The 26,540-nt window shown below is 41.4% G+C and overlaps 1 pseudogene; it reads left to right on the forward strand.

Moving 5' to 3' along the window:
- The first annotated feature begins 13,532 nt into the window (after window positions 1–13,532).
- Window positions 13,533–25,977, forward strand: LOC119913410 (annotated as a pseudogene).
- The last annotated feature ends 563 nt before the right edge of the window (window positions 25,978–26,540 follow it).

The raw sequence follows: 26,540 nt of genomic DNA on the forward strand, positions 1-26,540 counted from the left end.
ACACACACACACACACACACACACACACACACACACACAAACACACACAGAGTGCATCACCCACTCATACTCATAATGATAATGATAATAACTTTCCTATCCCATTAATCGCTGTGGTAACGCGAAAACATCAGAGGTCCTGTTCAGTCTCTGCTCCCCGCTCTCATTAGATTTTTTTCCGTCTTCTGTAATCACAGCGCTGTTCGACAGGTTTGCTCTTGTAACACTGCACTCCAGATTTGTGCCGTCCAACTCATTGTTTAGTAGTAAAAATTAGAGGTTTTCACTGAATCACACTGCAGCTTAAAATGTACTTTATGAACAATTTATTTACTTTGAGTCAAAAGCCTAATCATCAAAATAGCTGCAGACTAATTTTGTCAGCCATCTATTAATCGACTGTTGTTTGCTCTTTCTTAATAATAAAAATTTACATGCTCTTCAAATATGTTTAACACTTTTTTTTTATGGATGCAATTCTGTGGAATTTTCTATCATTTACCCAAAGTCAGAAGTACATCTTGTTTTAGAGAAATGGTTTAATGAAAACCCAGCAAATGAAAGTGGTATTTATATTCCAGAGTGGTGACAGCATGGTTGTTTTGTATAGCTTTATGGTAGATTTTATGTTAGTTGTTAGTTTAGTTGTTTTTTTACATCTTTGAATCTCTTTGTGGTAGTTTTGTGTTTCTTTGTAGTAGCTTTGCATCTCTTTGTTGTTCTTTAACATCTCTTTGTGGTAGTTCTGTGTTTCTTTGTAGTGGTTTTGTGTCTTTTTGCAGGAGTTTTGTATCTTTTTGTCATCATTTTGTGTCTCTTTGTAATGGCTTTGCATCTCTTTGTTGTTCTTTTCTTCGCTGTTTCTTTGTAGCGGTTTCTGTGGTAGTTTTTAGTCTTTTTGTCATCATTTTTGTGTCTCTTTCAGTGAAATTTTGCAGGTGAAGCCCGGGGGGGTGGGGGGGGGCTGACCCCATTAGCCACTGGGTGACAGGCAAAGAGTAAAAGGACAGACGGGCAGGGAGAAGAGAAGAGAAATAGAGAAAGCAGATATAGCCCATATATATAGAAACTGAAAAGTGATAACCAGAAGCATGAGCATGTGGAAAATGGCTGGCTTTAAGAACATGATTGGCCCTATGCTGTTACCACGGTGACTAATGGGATACCAAAGTTATTATCACTATAGCATGACGAGAGTGGGTGATGTTGTGAGTGTATAAAAAGATAAAGATAAGCATGTGTGTTTGTTTGTTTAAAGGACAGAGAGTACTTGTGCAGACAAATCGCGCGTCGGTGAGTGTGTGTGTGACATTGACAGGTATACTGTGTGTGTGCATGCTTTACTAGTCAGGGATACAAGAAAGAGATCAGGAGGGATTAATGCAGCTTCCAATTAATGTTCTTGAGTTTGCGTTCTCTTTTTCTATCCTCCTTTTCTTCCTCCATCCTCCTTCTCAAATACACACACACACACACACACACACACACACACACACACACACACAGAGCAAATGGCCTTTCTCTCCCTTTTGCTCTCCTCTAAGCTCTCAGTGACATGGGGATTTTCTATAGCCTTTTTAGTAAGATTGCTGTTATTTGTAACACAAGAAAAAGAGGGCAAGATAGAAGGAGGAGGATTAGATAAAAGACAGAAAGACAGAGATGAAGAGGGAACAGAATCAAAGAGGTTGAAGAGTTGTTGACACTGTAAGATAATACGAGGTTGGGGAGACAGAGAGATTTGAATAAGTGAGTATGTGTAAAGGCAAATGGAGATTGCGAAAGAGAGAATAGGCCAAGCGAGGGAAAGGAGTGAGAAAAAAGACTGGGGAGAAATGCACGAGGAAAAGGAAGCGAGAGAAAGTTGCATCATCGTAAAAGAAGCCCGGGGGATGAGGAGGATGTTTGTGATGATAAACTCTACACCCTGATTAACTCTGGCACACATACACGCACACACACACATGATCTCATTTGTTTCATGTTGGCCAGCCTTTGTCACAAATGTAATTTGAGTCCTTGGTTGGGTACAGGCAGTTAGAAGTCCTCATGCTAATACATCAGGTAATTATTAGCACTGTATCAGGTTCAGCGCTCTCTTGCAAGTGCAGAGCAGATCATAAATGTTATTTCGATTATTCATTTGAGTTTAATTTATCACTTGCAACCATAGCTGCCAAATTTGTTCTTTACCCAGAGGGTGCTTGAAATATGAATCTATATGTAAAAGAAACAGTGCACAGACCATTAAGTAGCCAATAAATCATAGTATATAACATATGGATATACCATAACATGAATCAGTTGATCAGGCAAAATTACCACCCTTATAACCAACTAAGACCAGACAACCAAACTACCACCAACACCCAATCAGAGATGATCTTCTTGGCTCATTTTACAGTCTGCAGTCAGACACATTTGAAACAGTTTGGACAATTTGCAAAGAGATTACTATGATGATTGAAATAAGATGCGGATGAGCCAATCAGCTCATGCAAAACAACCACTAAATACATACACTTTAAAATATATACTTATACCTCTTATACAAAAAAGTGTCAAACAACTGACAAACTTTGCAGTAGAGAAACAATTACATTTTGACCTGAACCACAATCCTAAAGTAAAGAAGAAGATAATTGCAGCCTGTGAGATGTTTAAATGCAAGAACAGATTATGTAGAGCTCTCCAAGCTCGCATGATATACATACATGAAGTACATAGAGCTTTAACTAGGTTGCCTATGATTTTGGATGCTATGTTGACAATCTGCTGTAGTTTTCTCCATGATCCGGGCATTGGAGGCTTTTTAAATAAGCGACAAAGTAAATTAATCAACCATAAAGCACTTATTTAGATACCGTTATGGTCTCACTCACCGCAGGTGTCGACTGACTGGTCACTGCTAGTCTCTATGGCCTCTGTATGTTTTGTCCGTTTGATGCTACAGTTGCATGTTATCAGTCTTTGCATGTTGCTTGATTAGCTACACATACATTTCTTCAAACACCTACACACGCGCATATACACGGATGCCCACCACTTCTACTGGATAAAATCAGGCTTATTTATGCACTCTTCCTGAGATAAGTATTCATACTAATTCATTTCCACCTCCAGAGTTCTCTGATTTCCATGCCCCTGGCCACTTACACTCCCGCCATACACCTCTTGAAAAAAAGTATCCTTACATACACACACACACAGACACACTCTCTCTCACACACAAACCCTGCACACAGCCAGCCTCATCATATCATGCATCATCTTCTCTCGTTTTAATGTCACAGCCCATTAAAACCCTTTTAACCCCATTTGTCTGATGTCCTCGCCTGCACAAACTTTTGCGTGTTTATGCAGCGTGCAGATGAAGGGACCGATAGAGAGCAAGAAAACTCTATCTAAAACTGGGGACTTTGGCTGCAGGCCCATATGTTCATACTTCATACAGCTTTACACGACGGAAGAACACATAACTGCATTTTAAAGGGTAAAATTTCCTCAAAGAAGATAAAAACATTCAAACAAAGAAATAATTAGACATAAAGGGTAAGGAAGAGATAGGAGACAGTGTACTGCTTCAGGCTTGATAATATTAACCAACACTGACTGGGTAGCCTGTGGTGAAATTTGGGACAGAACAGCAGGACTCCTCTGCTCTCACTCTCTACTCATGAGCGTCACTTCACCATCTCTTGTAGTTTAAACGATTAGGCCAGAAAACCGCCTTTCGCACTGCCACATGACAAAAACAGGAAAAATTAAATGGAAGTTTTTAAGGGAGCAATCAAAAAGAAGGGGTTGGAATAAGGGAGAAAGAGTTCCGTTGTGACCGAACGCCGTGGGATTATACACATGCTTTCTCTGTCTCTCTCTCAGTCTTAAACCTTGTGAGCTTGGCTAAAGGCTTGATCTGACTTTCTGCATGTGTGTGTGTGTGTGTTCTGCCTATATAGATGTTTTTCTTTGCATGGTGTGTGTTTTGTCAGTTATATGCAAGCATCTTGTGGCAGTGTGTTCTTTGTGAGAGACAGTGTGTTTATCCTTTTTATAGTGATGGATGAGCCTGGCGGCAGGTTGATGTCCGGAACAGTCCTATAAGGAGAAACATTGAGTGACCACCAGAGTATTGACCAAACGCACACAGAGACAGCCTGCTTGAAGTATTTTGGGATACACTTATACACTTAGGGATATATAATTTCAATTTGGAATTTTAAATGTTATATTTTTTATTAGATCCTACTCCCAGAAATGATTAGCCAAAATGTTGCCTCTTTCTTGCTTTATATGCCCCTCTATGAACATCTAGACTCAGTGGGGTGTGTTCACTGCCACCTATAAATCTTTAAATCTATCTGAAACGTCTGAATTTTTATGGGAATTAGCTTTTTTTCTATATTTATATCTCATAGTAAAGATGCAGTGAACGTAATGGACAGCTGTTGGTCAGTCTGCAGATTGCAATCGCTATCCTCTTCAGACCTGTGCACACACCCACACTTCATAAACTTACTGATGCATGTGGAGCACTCTGCAGTGACTTTTAACACTGTTTGGAGGGGACAGCCAGGCTGCATCCCTGATGTCTTTCTATTCGTTCCACTGAGTTGCTCTCGCCATTGCCTTAAATGTGTGCCACGCTCCGGAGTATGGGCAGCACTTCGCGGCACTCTCTAACATGCTTGGACAGCTGTATCCACAGCCCAGTGGGGCGAGTTCACTATCTCCATAAAATCTGCCTAATTATGCATCTCATCAGCTCTTCAGCCACTCGATAGCTGTAATACAGCTACACACACTCTCTCCTGCCTCTCTTTCTCCACTTTCTTTATCTCTCTGCATCTCCTCGCTGCCTTTCTTTGGTTTTATCTCAGCACTCTCTCTTCTTTTTCTCCCTTCTTCTCCCCTGCAAGCCCCTCCCCAGTTGCATCCTCCACCTCTCATCATCTCTCCTCTAATCTTGTTCTGACCAAATAACCAAGCTCTGTGAGCTCTGTGCACTACAGGCAGCCGGCGCCACAATTCTCCCCTCCCACAATAAGTTCTCCCTCCTGGGTTTGCCTAGCCGCCTCATTGCCTCCCCCCTCCACTTCTACACCCTCCCACCCCCCAGCCTGGAGCTTCCGTGGGTGCAGCCAAAGATCAGTCACGCATGCACACACACACACACACACACACACACACACACACACCATTCACACCCAGTAGATTCTAACAGATTCACAGCACAACACCCGTAAAGTTGCAGGGAACAGTCCGCATACACACAAACACACATACACACATTCTGAAGATATGACCAAGATCAGTCATGCTGACTTCATCTTTCTCCCTTTCGCGGAGGAGATATAATAACTTTGTGAGAGATGAAGGGAAAGAGGGAGGGATAGATAGAGGAGGGAGGAAAAGGGGAGTCATGGGAGATGGAAAGAATAAAGATACCGTATATATATATATCTGCTTTAAATGAAGATGAAGAGATAGCTTGACTGATCTCCTCCTGCAGGTCACTCCACAGTTGAAGGGCCATAAATGAAAAGTCCTGGTCGCAACGATCTGCCAGGATCTCAGGCTGCACTCACGATGCTCTGAAAAATAGTCTGGAAGAGGAAGAAAGAAGGTAGGGAGGGATAGAATGATAAGAGATGGAGGGATGAGAAGATCACATGTTCCTCGGGGTGTTCAAATAGAAAGACATCAGGTGATTTGCACAGAAAACTGATCTGATCTCACTTCAGTGGCAGTTTTTTACAGCTCAATATTAGGTCAGAAGACCAGTTAGGGTAGTGTTATCAGTGTGAAAGGATGGGCAGAGGGAGAAAAAGAGGAAAAGGCGGGGGGGACTAATGAAAGTGGGAATGCTAGCTGAGCACATGAAGATGTGATGAATCAAATGTCATTAAACTCTGAGACAACATTAGCCCTATGCACTCTGTGTGTGTGTGTGTGTGTGTGTGTGTGTGTGGTGATTCATGGTGCCAAACGAGGCCGAGCAGCGAAGCACTTTTGATGAGATATGAATCAACAACCATGGTCAATGCTCTTACTGCTTTCAATAAACGGGTCGAAGCGTTTGTGTGCGGGATGTGCGTTGCAGTGGGTGTGAATATGTGCGTTGTCTGCCTTCATCTCATCCTCCAGGCCCCTCTGGAACATGCTATACTTGACATTTTCCAAATTCACTTTTGAGGCAAACGTTGTTCTGGTTTATTCAGCTACTGCTTCTCCAGGCAGACAATTTCTTTTGGTCAGAACTGTTTATTGTTATGGTGTCCCTTTCTTTGATATTGCTTTAAGATTAGAGATTTTCATTATTATTTCTGATCTCTGCAGACTTATTCCTAGGGCTTTAAAGATATAATCCTTAAGATTAAGTCCTGGTTGATTCAGCGACACCTGTGGTTACTGGTTCTAATAGCAAGTGTGGTTTGATACTGCAGGTAACATACCTCAGGCAGCAGAAGAGCAACAGGTGTTTCTGCTTACACTGCTGCCAAACCCATGTTGTTATCATAAAGTCCATTACTCTCACAGACTGTGTATAAGAAGTGGACGTAGTCATTGTGACGTAACCCATTGGTTTCTGGACTGCAGTTATAAAGCCTTGATTTTCGCCAGGTTTTGCAACCAGCGGCACTGGACATAGTGATATTTCGAAAAGACGGTGGCGCTAGTTAGTTTGGTTAGATAGGTGCATCCATAATGCTCTTTAAATGTGATTTTAACTGAGATTGGCTAGCTAAAAACAGGCTTAAAACTACACAAAAATTAACAGCTGACTCATATAATAAGCTTTTTCAATGCGCTGATCAAATTTACACAGTGCAGCGGATACGAGTCACCTTTAGCCTGATTTTCAGGTCGCCGTGTTAACAACTTGTCAATCACACGGTAGTCCCGCCCTAAAGCATACGTTGCTTTATTTTCCTCTAACCCATGGGTGGTGATGCCACAGTGGATAAGACGCATGTCTTAGACGTTATAGAACTGGGTTCAGTTCCCCACTGTGACACATCCACCAATGTGTCCCTGAGCAAGACACTTAGTTGCAAGTTGCTTCAGAGGCGTGCGACCTCTGACATATATAGCAAGTCGCTTTGGATAAAAGCGTCAGCTAAATGTAAATTGGACCATAATTTACTAAATAAACATCATGATTGAAACCATAAACTCATTAGGAAAGTGTTTACTTAGGTAATAAATCAGCTGAGAAGTAGGCTCATTTTACCATTAATTCTAATGGAACAGGACATCTTTTTGCAACCAGAGGAGTCGCCCCCTGCTGGCCATTCGATAGAATGCAGGTTCAAGTTATTTCCGGGTGGCCTCACTTTTCAGACCCAGAGGTTCCCGCTTGATTACTCCCTGCAATCTTTAAGCTGATGTTCTGTCTAAACCTTCACAGAATGACCGTTTTCTTGTTTAGTGGATTTTTGATGAGCTATTGCTGTCATTGCTAACTTTAGTGACAAATCTAGTGAATCCAGTGCGGGAATGGCAGACTCTGCCACTAACAATCAAAACTACCATGTGAGGTAAATAAATATGTAATTAAATACATTAGGGTTATTGCTGAAAAAATGCTGACCTTAAATAATAGTACTATAAAAATAGTATGAAAACAATCATCAATTTCATTAGAAGACATTTTGTTATCCTTCTTGAATAGTAAAAATCTCTTCTCTTCTCTTCTCTTCATCTTGTTCATTATCCCCTGGTTATATCAACTCCTCCCAGCCTTTCACCCATTGGGATGATGTAAACATGCATCATAAAGCAGAACCAAACAATTTTCACCCGTGTGTGTTTTTGTGAGTTTGTGAATGGACTGTACAGTTTGTGTGTGTGTGTGTACGCACATGGCGTCACTGTCAGTCTTGAGAAACGTCAGGTCGTTGTGTGTGTGATTTGTCAGAATGATTTATGTCCTAAAAGGAGAAATAAGGAACATGCACACATAAATATAGTAGATGCAGAAGTATTAGGAAGTCATTTCAAGCTCTGGACTGGTGTCAGAACTTGGGGTTTAATCAAAACAAAGACAATAATGATGCAACTTCACATCTGCTGCACATATTTTTACCATCATACGAGATTGCAAAGAAACTACCCTCACTGTCTAACTTGCAAAAATAAATTTATAAGCTGTCAACGTTTTTGGCACTAGACCTTCATTAGGCAAATGGTGTTACATACTTAGACCCACACGTTTACCTCCATTAATGTGTATTACAGTAAATCTGCGGCTTTTATTACAAGTCCTGAGGCAAGAGTGTAGGTTTCTTTTGAACACTTGTAGGGATACAACCAGGGGTCTGGGAGTCCTCCCCCCAAACATTTTGAGTATTAAACACTTAATTTCCTGCATTCTGCTGATTGTTTCTGCACCAATTTCTGCCTTCTCTGCATCAGTTTGTGGTGGAAATGTCTTTATGTAAAGGGAAACAAAAAATCAGATTGCAGGTGACAATTCAAAATATTAAAACATAACAGAAATAATGCAGTGTTGCTCTCAGACATTCTGTATTGCTTTCAGATATGTTTCTCCTGTAGATCCTTTTCTCATGTATAATCATCCCTGCTGCATCACACATTTAGGCATGATTTAGATCGTCCCTCATTTTCTGTTTGGGGAAGTAACATCTTTAAATGTGCATGTGCCAGGAAAATACTAAAACATGCACATATGACTCCACACAACCTATTCTGTTAGGACTTTATTCTCCAATTATTACAACTTTTTTCTAATTTAATTGTCTAACCGTAATACTCCACAGACAACAAATCTGCCTTTTGGTTATTCTCTAGCTAATTTGCAGCTGACTGTTAACTGTTTGTGTAGGCTACCAAATGCTTTGACTGGACACTCACAGACAGTGACAAACAGTGGTTGTATTTACATTTTTTGATCAAAATTATTGGGATAAGTCAGTAGCCAGTGGATATTAGTGGAGACATGTCCCTAACTTGTCTTGAGGTTACTGCTACCAAACATCAAAGTGTGCAACTTACTTAGGATGTATAAATTAACTTCATGTTATAGAATCAGTGTAGCACAAAGATGACCAACTTTTCCATAACCCGTTTCAATGATTATGAAAACAAGACAATTGAAATTAAACGATTATTGTGCCATTTTATATGGTGTTAGAAATCACCCATCGTAGGATGGGTTAATTGCAGATAACAAATTTTCGGACAGGGATCAATAAAAGCTAACTTAACTTAAATCTAGCGTGCCCCCTGTTTACATCAGTCGCACTCGCACCTCCCTAAAAGCCCAAACTCATTCTCAGCCAGGCTGTGGCAAAACATTTCCTTTTTTATTTGTTTTTTAGTTAAATTATATCTAATGTGTCAAAATCCACTGTTAAAAATAAATGTTTTTTTGTTTTTTTTAAAGTTCATGATGTTTTTCTAAAGTCAATAAGTCATCATGTCAAATGATGATGATCTCAGTACAGACCAAAATAATCATCATTATGATTTTTGCCATTATCGAGCAGCCTAACTCAACTTGCTTTGCCCAGGAGCCACTTTTGCAAAATGGGCCAGGGGCCAGAGACAAAGTCTGCATTTCACTTTCACCCAGGAGACCTCTGATCGTGTCTCGTGTGAAACCAAAAGTCAACATTGACTTATTATTTTAAAACAAACCATAGTCTTTTCATAAACCTAACCACCAAACTCCAACTCTTTCACAATGTTAAAGGGTTTTAAAAAGGCTTTCTGGCAGAAAGTTAAGGTTCAGGTGAACTTGAAAATAAAGGGTCACAGTTTCTGTGCACTGCACAGATCGCTGATCTTCAACTTTCCAACTAACAGCCAAGGGATACCCTACTGTGGGTGAAATTGGTCAGTAAGTTGAGTATCACTGGTGTAACATCTTCATATTCTCCTATCAATCGCCTTTACAGTAAAACTTCCACTTTTTCAGCCCATATTATGCAACGTTCCACTTTTCCTTATTTTATTCATTTGACGTCTTTCTGTCATGCAGCCTTGCACATTATTATTAAAGGGGTTGAACTTAAGTCGGATCTGAAAATGAAAGACCGTCTGCACTCAGCCTAAGAAAAGGCTAATAGCTTTTTTTATAGCACAAATGCATCTATGGAAATTATTAATACTTTGACACAAAACTGAACTCTTAAGCTGAAATTCTGCCACAACTGCTTATTTAACCAGCCATTTAACTCTGCATGTAGCCGCTGTATACCATTTGCTGCCACATCACTTTTTGTCACTGTGCAGTTAAAGATAAATACTATGAAAAAGCTGCATAACTCCGTCCACATAAGTAATTCTTTATTTCATTTTAATTTGTTTACTTTTGTGCCAACAAATATGCATATTGGGATACTAAAATTGGGACAGATTTGTTTACAGATGAGGATGACATGAAAGGGAGCCATGAGGTTGGACAGATCTGAGGTGTGAAAGAGAGTGCGAGCAGGGGATATGGAGAGGTGCTAGAGACGTGAAGTGGTGTAGGCAGAGAGAGACGGAGGACGACAGGGCATTAACTTTCACAGTTACACAGGAAGGTTGAGAGGGAGGTGGAGATGGAGAAGATAGGAATAAACAGGGGGTAAAGAGAGTAAGAAATATATTTAATGAAGCAGGTGAAAGACAAAAAGAGAGAAGAGAAAGGAAGAAGCCTGAGTGATTATGAATGATGAATCAAATCTCAAGAAAAGGAGGTGTGTAGTAATTGAGTTTATACAATGGTTTAAAGATTATGGTTTCTTTTAAACAAAATAGGCCATTAATTTCAAGTTCTACATCCCCGAGATAATTGTTGGAAATGGAAGTTGCTCCCCTGAGGTCCCAGAATTTGGTCTCCATCACCAGATTGAAGAAACTTTATCATGATTCTGAGAACAAATGAGCAAATTCAAATGGCTAATGAAGACTGTGTGTACAGTCGAAAGCGCCACAACAAGTGAGTATGTGGACCCTGAATTGAGATTAATTTGTCAGATACTTGGGCTCCAGGTTCACTACCCGCTTATTATTTTGAGGTACTTTGATGAAATTTGTTTTCTAACACTGTGTGTGTGTTACAAAACCACAATATAAAACTGAAATTATAGTCTGTTAACAGGTGTTGGACAGTACTATTGCACATGTGAAAAAATGGAGTTGGCATGTTCTCCTTAGGTTTGTGAGGTGTGTGGTTGTTTGTCTATGTGTGGCCCTGCAATGGACTGTCGGCCTGTTCAGCCTTTCGCCCGAAGACAGCTGGGTGGCTCCAAGGGAGCTGTGCAAAGTCTGATAAATGAAGACTTATTTATCCATGAGAAATAAATCCATGATAGTCTGGGGGTATGGAGTGATGTTGCCAGACATCTGCAGCCCGCTCCTCATCTCTGCTGGAGGCTAAATTAGTGACTATTTGCATAACACTCCTGAATCTCCAATCAAACTGTCTGCGGTTTGCATCATAGGTTATAGGTGCCAGGTTTTTACAAGAAAGAAGAATGAATAGGATAAAAAGGACTTTATCTCTAGTTGTGCTACATTAATTTTGATACTTTTTCTCTTAAACTTCTGGCAAAAGTCTAAAAGTCTGACAAGATTATAGGAGGTATTGCTAAATACTCTATTAAGGTGACACCTGCACTGTCACATCATCTTGAGGTTCTGTCTTAAAGAGAGGCTTTGAGTTAAAATCTAAATTTAACACATTTATTCTTTCAGTTAATCTTGTGGATATTCCTTGATACATGTCTGCTTAATTGTGTTAATGATTAACTACAAGCACCCACATATCAGTTTTGCCCTGGGACACCCTAGAGCGTTATGGCTGTGTTGTCAAAGGTCATTTGCATGGCAAGAGATGTGGGGAAGATGTTTAAAAAAGCAGCCAAGGTGGGAAAGTAAAAAAAAAAAAAATTCTCATTATTAATTGTTATTAATATCACCCTAAGCTAAAATCTTACAGAAACCTTTGATAATGGAGTGAAATCTAATTTCTGACTTGAAAAGAAGCGAGAGACTAAGGGAGTTCGGGGAAACAGTAGCGGGATAGACGGTGCAGGAGAGAAGCGAGTTGAGTATTGAAGTGACAGGTTGTTGTCAGAGCACCGAGACCCTGGAAGATAGATGAAGACAGGGGCAGCAACCCCCCCCCCCCACACACACACACTAATGTCACGACAGATGACTAACTGTGGTTGTGTGTGTGTGCGTGTTTGTGTGAAGACAGGGTCAGCATTTTTTTGCCCAGGGCTGACTAAGTGTAGAGTGTGTGTGTCTCTGCATTTGGAAGTGTTTGCGAGAGAGTACGCAAGGTCAGCAACTTCCACACTACAAGGCTAGCTGATGCTGTTTGTGTGTTTGTATGTGTAGACTTGTATGTTTCTGTTCCTCCTCTGTGTGTGTTTGCACTGATTTGACCTAACACTGCCAGTTCAATCTGTTCCTTTTTTTTGTGTCCGTTTGTCCTCACAATATATTAACTGGGGTCCAAATGAAAAACCACTCCGCTTCCTTGTCATAGAAACATATTGCTGTTGTATCTCTGCTGTCGACTGCCTGCTCTCAGCTCAGCTAATGTTTACTGCCACACACTGTATACCAGCATCAGACATCTGCAGCATCTACAGCTGGCTGCACACACATGCAGTGAGTGTAAAGATTTACACAGACTTGACTCAGAGCCATGAGGAGGAAATTCAGTTTGTCCACATACTTTATGGCGAGAAATTAAACTCTAAATGGTCACAAATGTGTACTACATGATCTACAAATGAAAAATAAGATTTACAAATGTGTACGCTGTGGAACGATTTGGCCATAATTTTGGGCACATCACAACCTGAGTAACTATTCATATTTTGCGTACAGATTTTTAACTCTGCTGTTGACAGGAATTCACATGATCTCAGCAGTGGAAGTCTTCTTCATGTCATTTTATTTCATTAACATCTGTATTTCTCATGTGCACAGTCCACTGGAAAAAAATGGGGAAGACCCAAAGGCAGCCAACTTCATTGATTACTTTACAAAAACACAACAAGTTGATTTTGGTGAAACTGGATCACCTTTTCTGCCACATGTAGACTACACACATGCAAAAAACGACACGAAGAAGACCAACTTCTGCTGCTGAGATCACATGGTTTTATGTCAACTGCAAAGGTGCTCTTGCCGTTTTGTCTGCCGTGTTGTCTACAGCTAGGTACACTTGGGGAAAAGTAGAAGAGAGACTGTGGAAGATTGTGCCCTGAGCTATGTGTCTCAGGCAGCACTTGACACACAGATACATTAGCCCCAACTATTTACTTAACCACATAAAGCTGCAGTAGGCAACAATTGAACACACAATGCGAAAAGTATCTTGATGTAGCAGCATGATGTGTTTTTATTATAGTGAATACAATTAAAGCCAACAGAAATAGTTCATGAGAGAGTTCACTAGCGGTGTGATTGGAAGGTTAAATTACTTTCTTTGTGTCTCCAATCTTTCTCTGCCTACCTCAAGGTTTTGGACATCACTTCTCGCTGCTCCGACCCAGTAGATCTCAGCAGAGTCCAGTGAAGGCCAGGCTGCATCAGCAGAAATGGCTCCAGCAGCCATGTCTGTACCTCCATCCTCTTTCACCTCCCTGCTCTCCTTCCTCTTCTCCTTCTTCCTCCTCCTGTCATGTCCTGCATCAGCGCACGCAGATTCATCTGAGAACAACTGCTCAGCTAGTGGAGACCCCTGTCAGGAAGGTGGGTTGGTCTTATCTTTGAGAAAACTGCAGTTTAATGCATATAAGGATGGATTAAGGCAATTACATAGGATAGATTTATGTACTTCACTCTTATAGAAAGAGCAGCTTGCAACAAGTAAGATAAGGAGTTAGCCTCTAGTTTGGTTATCCGGCCATGTCAGCTACTGATATTTTAAACCTTTATCACAGCTGATCATAATGATGTTTTAGATCATTTTACCATCAATACCCAGCAGATTACAGACAAAAACATAAGCCTAATTGGAGGGTAAACACTGCATCCAACACTGTCTTTTTAATCTTTTTCAAATAGGCTAATTCACAATATTCTTTTTCAAAAGTGGCTTATTCATTTAATTCAATTTCCTCCATTTGTAGGAAACAATTACACATTAAATTCATGATCATTTATTATGTCTATGTTATTATGGAGGCAGTAGATACACTAAATTATGGCTATTTCTTTCAACTTTAGTGTCCTTTAGATTTAAACCCCAAGTCGCCATAGTCTTTACACCTGTTCAGTGCCTCTGCAAATGACAGGAAAGAGATTTATTTGCCAGATGCCAGGTGCTAATGCGTGAGTTAGATTCTAGAGCATTCATCCATTTTAATAAGTTTTAGTAGAACAAATGGACCATATGGTAAATCCCCTACTTACTATCGGACGTTAATCAAGTTGGACTGCTAATAAGCTTTTTACAAAATGCCCTCTCACTATGCAAAATAAGGGCTGGAGAAATTATTGAGGTAATTATAGACAATTGTTGCAACCAAATATTTCGTGCCACCCTTTTCTGCAAAACTCTGTTTGATTATATTTTCAATTGTTTGATCATTTCAGGAGTGGTACTGCCCGTGTGGAACCCTCAGAACCCATCTGTGGGGGACAAAGTGGCACGAGCCATTGTTTACTTCGTAGCACTCATCTATATGTTCCTGGGTATGAGCATTATAGCAGACCGATTCATGTCTTCTATAGAGGTAGGCAATCAATCAATAACCCGTCACTTATTTTACTATTGCAACTTTGCACTACTTCAGAGTAGATTAATATAGTTACAGTGGCTTGCAAAAATATTCATACCCCTTGAACTTTTCCACATTTTTCACATTACAACCATAAACCTAAATGTATTTTATTGAGATTCCATGTGATAGACCAACACAAAGTGGCAAGCAATGGTGAAGTGGAAGGAAAATGATACATGGTTTTCAAAAATGTACAGAAATTAAAATCTGAAAAGTATTCAGCCCCCCTGAGTCAATACTCACCTTTCACTGCAATTACAGCTGCAAGTCTTTTGGGGAATGTCTCTACCAGCTTTGCACATTTAGAGACTCGAATGTTTGCCCATTCTTCTTTGCAAAATAACTCAAGCTCAGTCAGATTGAATTGAGAGCGTCTGTGAACAGCAATTTTCAAGTCTTGCCACAGATTCTCAATGGGATTTAGGTCCGGACTTTGACTGGGTCATTCTAACACATGAATATATCCATCCGTCCATCGTCAACTGCTTATCCTGCGTACAAGGTCTCGGGGGGCTGGAGCCAATCCCAGCTGACATTGGGCGAAAGGCGGGGTACATCCTGGACAGGTCGCCAGTCCATCGCAGGGCCACATATTTATATATAATATACTTAGATCTAAATCATTCCATTGTAGCTCTGGCTGTATGTTTAGGGTCCTGCTGGAAGGTGAACCTCCGCCCCAGTCTCAAGTCTTTTGCCAACAGGTTTTCTTCCTAGATTGCCCTGTATTTGGCTCCATTCATCTTCCCATCCACTCTGACCATCTTCCCTCTCCCTGCTGAAGAAAAGCATCCCCACAGCATGATGCCACCACCCCCATGTTTCATGGTGGGGATGGTGTGTTCAGGGTTATATGCAGTGTTAAGTTTGTCGCCACACATCAGAAAACAAACAGGCATTTTTTGGTATGTTTGAAGTTGTGGCATGCTCTTTCCATTTTCGGATGATGGATTGAACAGTGCTCCGTGAGATGTTCAAAGCTTGCGATACTTTTTTTATAAACTAACCCTGCAACTTCTCCAAACCTTTATTCCTGACCTGTCTGGTGTTTTTCCTTGGGCTTCATGGTGCTATTTGTTGGTGCTACAAACCTCTGAGGCCTTTAGAGAAGAGCTGTATTAATACCGAGATTAGATTACACGCAGATGGACTCTATTTACTAATTAGGTGACTTCTGAAGGCAATTGGTACCTCTGGATTTTATTTAGGGGTATCGGAGTAAAAGGGGGCTGAATACTTTTGCACGGCACACTTTTCAGATTTTTATTGTATATATTGCATGTATGATTTTCCTTCCACTTCGCAATTATGTGTCACTTTGAGTTGGTCTATATCATGAAAGCTCAATAAAATACATTTATGTTTGTGGTTGTAACGTGAAAAACTGTGGAAAAGTTCAAGGGGTATGAATACTTTTGCAAGCCACTGTATATACAGTACTCAAGTCACCACTCATCCTCAGTTTGGGGAAATACAATGGATCTTATTTAATATGACACATGAGCGACAGCTGTGTGGCATCTTTTAAAACAATAAATTGTCAAGTAAACAAAACAACATAATTTTGGAGCTCCATCTGCCATCCTTTTCTTTCCATTCCTTCCTTCCTCTTGCTTTTTGTTTCCTTTTTGTGCCTCTCCTCCCCCTCCAGGTCATCACCTCCCAGGAGAAGGAAATCACTATAAAGAGGCCAAATGGTGAGACCACCACGGCCACAGTCAGGATCTGGAACGAGACTGTTTCTAATCTCACTCTAATGGCCTTGGGTTCTAGTGCCCCCGAGATACTGCTGTCTGTTATTGAAGTGAGTACAGTATGAGCCGGATGGTTACACATTAGATGAACTGATACAAAATGTTAGTGGCACCACGGTAATCTGATTTTCACCCCACCTATAGGTGTGTGGTCACGGTTTCGAGGCTGGCTCCCTGGGTCCCAGCACCATCGTGGGCAGTGCTGCTTTCAACATGTTCATCATCATCGCCCTGTGTGTGTATGTGGTTCCTGACGGAGAGACGCGCAAAATCAAACACCTTCGGGTGTTCTTCGTCACGGCAGCCTGGAGTATCTTCGCCTACATCTGGCTCTACCTGATTCTGAGTGTGTTTTCCCCTGGAGAGGTGGAGGTGAGGACAGACAGATATGAAACCTGTTAACGGGACGAAGGTTGGTTGAGGGAAAGAAAGAAAAAAGAAGGAAGGAAAATTCTGTCTCTTTTCTCCTCTAGGTATGGGAGGCAGTGCTGACCTTCCTCTTCTTCCCCCTCTGCGTGGTCCAGGCCTGGGTGGCTGACCGCCGACTCCTCTTCTACAAGTACGTCCGTAAGCGTTACCGTGCTGACAAGCACCGCGGCATCATCATTGAGACCGAGGGAGGAGCGGACGGAGGGATAGGAGGTATGGACGGAGGAGGAGGAGGAGCACTGGGTCCAGGGGGGTTCACCAAGATGGACATGCTGGAGCTGGACGGACAGATGGCGTTGAACTGTCACAGTGGGATAGATGGAGGGATGATGGAGGAGGGAGGAGCGAAGGACGAGGAGGACGAGGCCAGAAGGGACATGGCGAGGACGCTGAAGGAGCTGAAGCAGAGGCATCCGGATAAAGACATGGAGCAGCTAATTGAGATGGCTAACTATCAGGTCAGGGGGGGTTTTCTTATATGTGCAGATAAACAAACATTAGCGATGGAAATTTATTGACATTGGGTATGTTTTGAAGGTTGTTTGTTGAAGGAATAGTTATTTTGAGAGAAATAAGTTAAGTATGGCGCTAGAACTGGGAGGTGATTAGCTTAGCTTAGCAGAAAGAATGAAAGCGAGGGGAAATAGCTGGCCTGGCAGTGTCGAGAGGCCCATTTATACTCCTGCGTAGGGTCTACGTGCGTACGTACGCCGTAGGCTACGCACGTAGCCATGCATTTATACTTCTGCGTAGGTGTGCCCGTCATTCTGCTATTACACCCCCAAACGCTAGTCGGCAGTAGCGCTACAGCGTCCACTGTGTTGACTTTTGCCGGCCGAGTAGGCTAACTTCCAGTTTAGCGCTCCGCTAACGTAAATGGGGGTAAAATTGTATATGTGCTGCTGGTGTAGCCTTTTCAAATGTTACCGAGCAAATGGATCACATTCTGATAGCGAAACGAGTCATTTCTCTCGGGTTATGACGGTCAAATATATTGATTCACTGTGTTACAGCCGCCGTTTTGGCCGCTAGTAAATATTACTTCAAAGCGCGGCGTACTTCCGGTCGGCTCGGAGGCATTGCGAGGCTACCCAGCCCACCAATCACAGTGCAAACAGAAATGTTGTGGTTGTTACAGTTGTCGTTTACTGCTATTTGCCAAAAAATAGTTAATGTAGCAGCACGTAACTCCCTCTAAAGCCACAAAATCTTGTCTGGCTGTTATAAGTTATACAAATGAGCTTTAGAGGGGCTAGTAGGCATAATTTTGAAGTTTGAATGGATCGCCTCCTGGCTCTAGCTCCATAGGCTACACAACTTTGTGTTAGTTTGTGGTGTCTTCTTATCAAACTTTTGGCAAAAAGCAAACAAGCTTATTTCCCAAAATGTCAAGCTACTCCTTTAACAAAGATATACAGTATCTCACAAAAGTGAGTACACCCCTCACATTTTTTGTAAATATTTGATTATATCTCTTCATGTGACAACACTGAAGAAATGACACATCGCACACTAAACCGTTCGCAACAAGTCAGTACACCCCTAAGTGAAAATGTCCAAATTGGGCCCAGTTAGCCATTTTCCCTCCCCAGTGTCATGTGACTTAGAGGTCTCAGGTGTGAATGGGGAGCAGGTGTGTTAAATTTGGTGTTATCTCTCTCACACTCCCTCATACTGGTCACTAGAAGTTCAGCATGGCACCTCATGGAAAAGAGGATCTGAAAATAAGAATTGTTGCTCTACATAAAGATGGCCTAGGCTATAAGAAGATTGAAATTGAGCTGCAGCATGGTGGCCAAGACCATACAGCAGTTCAACAGGACAGGTTCCATTCAGAACAGGCCTAACCACGGTCAACCAAAGAAGTTTAGTGCACGTGCTCAGCGTCATATCCAGAGGTTGCCTTTGGGAAATAGACATATGAGTGCTCCCAGCATTGCTGCAGAGGTTGAAGGGGTGGGGAGGTCAGCCTGTCAGTGCTCAGACCATACGCCACACTGCATCAAATTGGTCTGCATGGCTGTCGTCCCAGAATGAAGCCTCTTCTAAAGATGATGCACAAGAAGCCCGCAAACAGTTTGCTGATGACAAGCAGACTAAGGACATGGATTACTGGAACTGATAAGACCAAGGTAAACTCATTTTGTTCAGATGGTGTCAAGCCTGTGTGGTGGCAACCAGGTGAGGAGTACAAGACAAGTGTGTCTTGCCTACAGTCAAGCATGGTGGTGGGAGTGTCGTGGTCTGGGGCTGCATGAGTGCTGCCAGCACAGGGGAGCTACAGGTCATTGAGGGAATCATCAACACCAACATGTACTGTGCAGCAGAGCATGATCCCCTCCCTTTGGAGACTGGGCCGCAGGGCAATATTCCAACATGATAATGACCCCAATCACACCTCCAAGACGACCACTGCCTCGCTTAAGAAGCTGAAGGTAAAGCTGATGGACTGGCCAAGCTTGTCTCCAGACCTAAACCCCATTGAGCATCTGTGGGGCATCCTCAAATGGAAGTTGGAGGAGCGCAAGGTCTCTATATAAATAATGGTGGCCACACAAAATATTGACACTTTGGGCCCAATTTGGACATTTTCACTTAGGGATGTACTCACTTCTTTTTTGCCAGCGGTTTAGACATTAATGGCTATGTGATTATTTTCAGGCTACAGCAAATTTACACTGTTATACAAGCTGTACATTCACTACTTTACATTGTAGCAAAGTGTCATTTCTTCAGTGTTGTCACATGAAAAGACAAAAATGTGAGGGGTGTACTCACTTTTGATACTGTATATTAGATTTTAGGCGATGATACAAACATTTTCAAAGTTTATAAATAGTGGTACACATGTGTGAATTTGATTGGATGTTATTAGTCAGCTTCTAATTAATGAGGCCCTCATGGTGAAGCTGCATTCATTTTTTCAAACTGGTTTGCTCTGTCTTCATCTTAACTTTGTTCCTTAAAGTTCTTCTCTCAGTTTCTGAGCTAACAATCTTCTTACATCTAATATCAAAATGGAACAGTAGAAAACTTAATAACATGCATCACATATCACACCCGACTCCTCTGAGGGTGGCACTGTGCCGGAGATGATGCTGTGACACATTCGGCTGTGAACAAGGTGTTTTAGGTGATAGCAGGTAGGGCAGCACACAGCTGAACATTTAATAGTGTTCCTGATCAACCTCTGCTGTTTAACAAATCCATTTGCATTTCCATTAGAAGAGATGAATGAAGAGGTTAATTTAATTTAATTTCCCAAGGCAGCTATTTAATGAATAGTTATTACGATATTTATAGAAAATGGCAAATCAACTATGCACACACACCAAATATAAACAAATTATAATGAAGTTAATTGATAGATAGCTACACACTACGAGTTTTTCAGGACACTCCTCATGTAATGTTGTGAGCTGATAAAACCACTAGTCTGTAGAGAGGAAGGTGCCAGTTGTCTTGATTGACAGCACTGTAACATGCAACCCCTCTGCTCTCGAGGTGATTTACCCGGTAAGTTCTATGAACATTAGAGTGTGAAAGCTCATTTTTGACCCTGGAAGCCATAACGTGGCAAAAAATTTGTAACGCAAGGTCCACTTGTTTTTTCGGAGCTTTCAGCCACATCTCACACATTGAGTTCATGCTTAAAGGAAGGATGTGAGGTTTGGTTAACAGCTCTGTAAAAACCTTGCAAGTTGACCTTGAGTTAAGATTTTTTGGTGCATTTAGATTTGCAATTTGTTAGTTGGTACTATAAGCAACGAAATCTTAGTGCTTTCTTCTAAATTTACCTTTTGGTTAAATTTGGCATTAGTTTAGTTGAGTTTCGTTTGTCAATGAGTCACACAGAGATTAACTAAATAGTTGGTTAATCTGTTCTCGTCCCTGGTAAAAGAAAGGAGCTGCTAATAGATGGCTGCCATGCACTTCCCCTCTTCCTTCCCTTGTCTCCTTTGTGAGTTATTTCTTGGTTTTGGTCTTTTTATTGTAATTACAAAAGGTGCACTGTTTGTTTGCATTCAGGCCTTCCTCCCCCAAGCTACTTACGCCTCCTCGTGCTGTAAATAAGAATGACTGCTGCCCCAGAGATTAAACTCCACTGGATAAATTAAGGTTCTCGCGGACATAATGAATCATTAAATAATAAATTATATAGTGGTCCCCTGTGGTCCTCTCGGACTTGGAATTTGACTTTCCTAAAGTTAGGCCAACTTGCTCAGCCAGATAATTTTTTTTACTAAACTAACGATTACTAATTCCAACCCTCCAAGCATATGCGGATATTGTGAGGATTGTGGAGGTTCGCTTCCCTTAAATTTAAATAAATCACAGTCTTCCCAGCTCTGCGGCTACATTTAATTTAATGATCTCCACAGCTACAGTGGCCAATTTGTTCATTTTCTATGTGGGGGATCGTTAGGATATTAAATTGCTATTCAGACATACATTTTTATTGAAATCATTACTTATAGATTGATAAGACTCAATAAATCTAAAGTTTTCAGCTAAGAGAGTTGGCAACTAGTTTTGCATTTTAAAGTGGGTAATATTTTAAGGAAGTGGACGGCTACAGTGTCAAATCATTCCTTATCAGTGTGATTCCACTGTTTGTCTCTCTCTGTCAAAGAGACAATTACAGGGTTTTAATGAAGCTCTGAGACAAAGACATCCCTCGTCTTCAAGTGTCGGATCTGGGTTCAAACCTCAAGCAGTGTCCTTCAGTGAATCTGTAGCTGACCTTTGACCGCTAACCTCCCGTAAAGACGTTAGAAAAAACCCCGCCCCCGAGGGAGAGTCGCTGCTTAACCTTAAATTGCAGCTGTCCACTTAAGAGTGAGCTTCTATAAACGAAAGACTAGTCTGAAAAAACTAACTGAATTATAGATTAGCATATTGAATACAATAGATCACTTTGTTAATGAATTAGTTTTATTGATCAGGTGCTGATGCAGCAGCAGAAGAGCAGAGCTTTCTACCGTATCCAGGCAACCAGGATGATGATCGGAGCTGGCAATATCCTCAAGAAGCACGCTGCCGACCAAGCTCGCAAGGTGAGACGCGCGTAATCTCCTCTCGTTAGCATTTGACCTGTTATTCACAGCTAAAACACACACCGCATCTGACTCTGACCTGACACGTCTACTTTCATCTTGTCTGGGTTTTTTTCAGGTGGTGAGCAGCCACGAGACCCAAGCCCAGGAGGACGATCCTCACACCATCAGGATGGAGTTCGAGCCCTCGTTGTATCAGTGCTTTGAAAACTGTGGCTCCTTGAAACTGACTGTTGCCAGACACGGAGGAGACTCTGGAGTTACTGTCAAGGTGTGTGGATTGTTCAGAGGAATAAGAATCTGTGTGTGTGTGTGTGTGTGTGAGGGAGAGAGGCCAAAAGACACTCAGACAGACAAAAGTAGAGATGAGAGTTGACAAAAATATACTCTGAACTGATTTCACTCACATCTTTGGCAGTTTTCCTAGTCTCGGGCTGATCTTACTCATAACCTGTTCTCACTTCTAGAGGCTTTGAGCATCCTTGTTCTCCTTTATGGCCTGCTAGAGGGATAGAAGTGGGTGACAGAGGAGTGTAGAAGAGACACAAAACAAAACACTTTCTTCTAGAGATTTTTAGATTTCAGATTTAGAGGTTGTAACTCAATGAAAAGACATATCCTTTTGCAAAGGCTCACTGCTCTTGGGCTTGATGCTGGCCTGGTACACTGAATAAGAGATTTTGTTTCAAGTCACAGAGAGTCTGTCAGTGAAATGATATCTGATTTGCTCGCAGGGGCTTTGCAAGGCTGTGTCTCGTCTATTCTTCTCCTTGTATATAAATGGAACTATGATGCAACACTAGTGCTGTCTGTAGAGGTGTGCTGTTGGCATGGCCTGAGTCTGCCGTCTACTGAAAGCTGATAAGTGGCCTGTTTAGCCCACACACAGGCTCTTCAGGCATGGTGTCAGTGCAGTACTTCAGAGACGAAGAAAAAAGATTATCTTTGCCAAACAGTTTCTCACTGAGGCTACTTGTACTTGATGGTACACTCATTGAAATGTTTAAAAGTTCCAAGAATCTATCCCCAAGGAAGGTTAAGTCGAGGGTGATTGGACATGGCTTCGCCTTTCATCCAAGAGGCCTCTTCAGTGCAGCCTCTTGGATGAAAGGCGGAACGTCTTCAAGTATCTTCAACCAAGTCCAGTTACCCTTGATTTAACTTTCCTTGGATAACCATAGGGCTGGTGCGATTCGTTGACGTAATCGATTCCGTAAATACGTCGACTTGCATTACGTGCGTCGAAGCGTCACTGCATCCGGTGTTAGTGGGATATCCCCTGGACAAGCTCCATCTACAAGACAGCGCATTCGACCGTCTAAAGTTTGGGAGTATTTTAGACTGACACTCAAAACGTGCTGCTCCGTGAGCTCTGTGAATTGGACATACGTGAAGCAGCATGAACACGTGAAGCGAAAGTATCACGGAGCACTGACAGCAGCACCGCAAATCGTGTTTACTTTCTGTCTCCACACAAACGCCACATTATCGAGAACACGTAGTCCATTAAAATGTATTTTCTAAGTATTTCTTCATCGCTTTCATGTTAAAGTTATTTCTGCCCGTTGCTGTCAAGGTAACACAACGTTACACCGTGCGTCATCTAACGTTCGGCTGTTTCATATTTTCTGTTAATGTAACGGCCACGTATGAGCGAGAAAACAGCTGAATCAACATTACAGACAATCTGTCGGGAAATTGGATTCATTTTAAAAATAATCGTTATGTACAGCCCGATAACTATGACTTAGATGACAGAGAATCTGTGTATGTATACAAAACATTTAAATAAATTTTCACAGCACTTTGTCTTCTTAAAGGGTTTAGCAGTTTTAGTACAAGGCAGCCATTTAAAAAAAATATATGATGGAATGATAGCTAAACAACAGACTTTAACCTGCATTAACACATTTGTTTTCCCACCTCAGAGCAGTGGAAGGAAGGAATGCACACAACACTGACATATTATCACCTTTTTAGCTAATGTGGCTAACTTGTTAGCAAACAGTTGCTTGTTTGCACATCCAGCAGATACAAAGCAACATTACTTTCATTTGTAGTGCGTTTTTATCCACTGACCAATATTCGCTCTCCTTTAAGCTTGCACCATCAGCCTCTGAGAAAAAAAGTGTGTCTCTGTCGCTGCTGCACGCTGCACTATGTTCTTACTTTGTCTGTTGGCTGTTTGGTGCTGAGCAGGTGGTGTATAGTGGCTTTTTAGAGCTTGTTTGTTGAAAACAGCTGCCTGCTGCGCCTGAAAACAACACTCATAAGAGCAGTGAGAGTGAACCAAAGCAATGAGCTAAATGCTAAAATGTGAAGACGAAATGTTCTGAACAGCGGTTGAAATGAACAGCAGAGATAATTCATGTGTGTTCATCAGTATGAGCATCAGCTTCCACATCCAAATAGTCATTTGAGCCATTAAAATAAAGAAAACCGTTTTATAGCCGCTTTAAGTTTGCTAGAATAGTTTGTATATATAAACCAAATATTTATTTAAATTAGGTGTCACACCCAGCCATAGTATTGGCTGGTTATTTATATAAAAATAACATTAAAGGCAACTTTATTCATCAGAAACATCTGAACACTGAAATATTAGTAAGCCTCAGTAGACCTATGTAATATCAGCTATGGATACATTAAAAAAAGTTTAGAGCTGTGTCACTTATTAATAGAACCACACTGATTCAGAAACAGCCACAGATTGTTTTGAAGTAGAACTTATCCCATTTTATTAACTAGTGACAGAATCTGATTGCTGTTTGATCTGATTTAAAGCAATGCAGATTCGTTTTTAAAGCCTCTATGCAGGCTGGAGAGGGTTAATAAACAGGGCAGATGGAGAGAAAGGAGGGGATACAGGGAGAGTTTTTGTACAATCTTCAAAGTCTTTATTATCAGACTGTATCTGACCAGAGGGCTCAGTTTAATGAAGCTGTTATTCTTGTTTTCTCTCGCCCTCTGTTCACATCTCCCCAATTGCCTCTCCTCTACTTCTTTTCTGTTCACTTCTATCTCTCTCTCCCTGTCTGTACTCTGTGTTCTCCCTCTCCCTTTGTGTCTATCTGCCCTTTTCATATCTGTTCACTTCTGTTTCATCTTTGATGGCTCTTTCGCTCCCCCCCACCCCCCCCCCCCTCGTCTCACCAACTCTCTGTGCTCCTGTCTCCCCCAGGTGGATTATCGCACAGAGGACGGTACAGCGAATGCAGGTTCCGATTATGAGTTTGCAGAGGGAACGCTGCTGTTTAAGCCAGGAGAGACACTCAAAGGTAAAAATAACAATGACAGCGATAATTTATGACATATTTTCAAAAAACACGTCAATGAGACTGAGGCTCAAGTAGCAGAGGTCATCTGCAGCACCTAAGGCAACTTGTCCCACTGGTTTCAACAAATAAAACATGATTTAATGTTTATTTTTGTAAAAACATCACCCTAAAAAGGAAAATACAATTCTTTTACCAGAGATCACAGTTGGAGTGATTGATGACGACATCTTTGAGGAGGATGAGTATTTCTATGTCCACCTCAGTAACCCCCGATGGTTGGTTATCCTGAGATCGGCACCGCCCCACTGGATGCAAGTGCCACCCCCAAAGCCGTGCTGGGCGACAACCACACAGCCACAGTGACCATCTACGATGACGACCACGCAGGTAAGACAGAGTAATGTAACAGGAATTGTCTATCTTAATGAAACCAAACTGAAATTTAAATTCTCCTCTCTTTTGGTTTATAGAAAATATAAACTTTAATGATAATGCAGCTGTTGTGAATATTATCCCATATAACGTAAAAGAGAATAAAACCAAATTTGGACATTTGTCAACTTTTGTTGTGCACTTCCATCATATATACACATGTGCTATGGACTAAAACATGTCATATTGTACGACCTATGGCATTTCCCCCTCTACAATAAGCCCTCATAGTTAAGTCTGTCTGTCCCTTTACAACATTCAACATTTGGACCAGGGACGTGCACAGGGGGGTTGCTCTGGTTGCCCGGGCAACTGCCCGTTTGCCTTTCCTGACTCAAGTTGCCCTTCCGACTCGCCCTTCCGAGAAAAAAATAAAAAATAAAAAAATAATCGCGATCGCAAAGCCTCATTCACTTCCATTCGGGCACCGAAAGTGAAAGTCAGTAGGGAAGGGCAACTCTGTTTAAGTGGCTGCACTGCTGCAGCGCTGCCTGCACGTCAGTCGATTCTGTTCCCTACCGGAATTCCTGTTTCCTTCCTTTATGCGATCATACTACAACAAATCATGCATAGTTTTGCCCAGTTACCATACGTGATACGTACCAACAGAAGTGAATACGGCTAGAAGCGCAACTGAATGTACGGGAAGCCAAAAGGTTAAAAAAGGATTGTATTTTTTTCCGAAATCTAAGCGTTTTTTTATTTAATATTTTATTAGAAGCGAGTTTTCCCATCTGTCAATTCAATCTAGATTATTTATTTTCAAATAAAAAAAAAAAAAGGAAAAAATAAAATAATAATGATTAAAAAAACAATAATATAAGGAAC

The sequence above is a fragment of the Micropterus salmoides genome, unplaced genomic scaffold (assembly GCF_014851395.1).
Source record: "Micropterus salmoides isolate LMB-PRFRI ecotype aquatic unplaced genomic scaffold, ASM1485139v1 Ms_hic_scaffold_2, whole genome shotgun sequence".
Lineage (NCBI taxonomy): Eukaryota > Metazoa > Chordata > Actinopteri > Centrarchiformes > Centrarchidae > Micropterus > Micropterus salmoides.